The sequence below is a fragment of the Empidonax traillii genome, unplaced genomic scaffold (genome assembly GCF_003031625.1).
Source record: "Empidonax traillii isolate 1590-97213 ecotype Southwest subspecies unplaced genomic scaffold, ASM303162v1 scaffold2406:size25033, whole genome shotgun sequence".
NCBI classification, from domain to species: Eukaryota; Metazoa; Chordata; class Aves; order Passeriformes; family Tyrannidae; genus Empidonax; species Empidonax traillii.
This window is the reverse complement of record NW_020957599.1, coordinates 1-1,199: the sequence shown is the minus strand read 5'-3', so window position 1 is coordinate 1,199 and position 1,199 is coordinate 1. Positions and strand designations below refer to the sequence as shown.

The 1,199-nt window shown below is 60.3% G+C and overlaps 1 long non-coding RNA gene across 1 annotated transcript in view; it reads left to right on the top strand.

The window, feature by feature from the left end:
• The window catches only part of LOC114071896, a 16,240-nt gene extending 15,384 nt beyond the window's left edge, over window positions 1-856 (top strand). The window contains exon 3 of the long non-coding RNA XR_003574107.1: window positions 842-856. This is a non-coding gene — a long non-coding RNA (uncharacterized LOC114071896). The remainder of the gene's footprint in view (window positions 1-841) is intronic.
• Window positions 857-1,199: the final 343 nt, after the last annotated feature.

Here is a 1,199-nt window from a genome sequence, read left to right as displayed (position 1 = left end):
CCCCCAGCATGGTCCCATTTGCTTCCTGTTCCTCCCAGTGTGGTCCCAGTTGCAACTACTTGCCCTTAGCATAATCCCAGTCACTGCCGGTATGATCCCAGTCTCTCCCAGCAGGTTCCCAGTCACACCCAGTTGCCCCCAGTATAGACCCAGTTACTTCCTCTTGCTCCCAGTTGCCCCAGGCATGGTCCCAGTTGCTCCTCAGTTGATCCCAGTCATTCCCAGTATGGTTCCAGCCAGTCCCAGGATGGCCCAGGTACCTGCAGGATGCACCCAGTCCTTCCCAGTTACTCCCAGTTGCTTCCAGCATGATCCCAGTTTCTCTGAGTTGCTCCCAGTAGCCCAAAGTGTGATCCCCGTTGCCCCAGTTGTGGTTTCAGTGCCCCCAGCATGGTTTGAACCTGATCCCAATTGCCCCCAGCCTGCTCCTTGTCACTCCCAGTATGATCCCAGTCCCCCTCAGTGTGATCCCAGTCTCCCCCAGCTGCTCCCAGTGTGATCCCAGTATGACCCCAGCTGCCCCCAGCATGGTTCCAGTGTCTCCCTGTTCCTCTCACTGGGATCCCAGTTGCACCCAGGTGCTCCTAGTCTAGTCCCAAGCAGTCCCAATATGATCCCAGCCTTTCCCAGCATAGTCCCAGTTGTCCCCCAGTGTGGTCCCAGTCACCCCCAGTATGGTTACAGACACTCCCAGCAGGATCCCAGTGTGGCCCAGTCTCTCCCAGAACAATCTGAGGGTGATCCCAGTGTGGCCCAGTCTCTCCCAGTCCGATCTCAGGATGATCCCAGTGGTTCCCAGTCTGATCTCAGGATGATCCCCATGTGTCCCAGTGGCTCCTAGGATGATCCCAGTGTGTCCCAGTGGCTCCCAGGATGATCCCAGTGTGTCCCAGTGGCTCCCAGGATGATCCCAAAGCTCCTGGAAGCCCTGGAGGCCCCACCCAGGGGAGGTCCCTGCAGGTTCTGTGGCTGCAGAAGAGCCCCAAGGGGAGCCGAGGTCCCCCCCAGAGCCCCCCCAGGCAGCAGAAGGTGGTGACAACTCTCCAGCCCGGGGTCCCGGGAGCACCGGGGGGTCTCCAGCCCGACCCCCCAGCAAGGGGCTCCCACAGCCCCTCCTGCTGCCCCCAAAATCCCTGGGGATCCCCCATTCCCCATCTCTGCATTCCCCCCTCCAAGATCTCCAGGCTCCTGAGAGGAGC